Source organism: Egretta garzetta, unplaced genomic scaffold (genome assembly GCF_000687185.1).
Source record: "Egretta garzetta isolate BGI_Z169 unplaced genomic scaffold, ASM68718v1 scaffold322, whole genome shotgun sequence".
Taxonomy (NCBI): Eukaryota; Metazoa; Chordata; class Aves; order Pelecaniformes; family Ardeidae; genus Egretta; species Egretta garzetta.
The window spans coordinates 2,427,483-2,427,890 of record NW_009259044.1 but is presented as its reverse complement, the minus strand read 5'-3'; positions in this window follow the sequence as shown (position 1 = coordinate 2,427,890).

The window sequence follows — 408 nt, the reverse complement described above, 5'->3', positions numbered from 1 at the left end:
TTTCACCCACGGATCTCAAGAATAAACGGGGGGGCAGGGGGCGGGGGGGCTCCCCCCTTTAGGCTTTCCCCACCACGACCCGATCAGCTTTACAGAAAAGGAGCATTTGGGAAAAGGGGAGAAAAGATAAAAAGCTGGAATCTGTCTCCTGTGCTTTCTGTGCACCTTCACGATCCTCCTCTGCAAGGGGGGATTTTGGAGCTGGGGAGGGGGGGGTGCAAAGCGAGGAGGGAAGGGAGCCCACAGATGCAAGTACCCCTCTGGCAATAATAAAAATTCATTCAAGTGGGCTATGTCTCCATCTTCCATGTACTGATTAGACTTAACAAGAGTGGAAACTTGTGTAGACCATATTTATGGTATTAACGAGCAGTTAAAAGATTTATCCTTCTTCTGATCAATATTGTT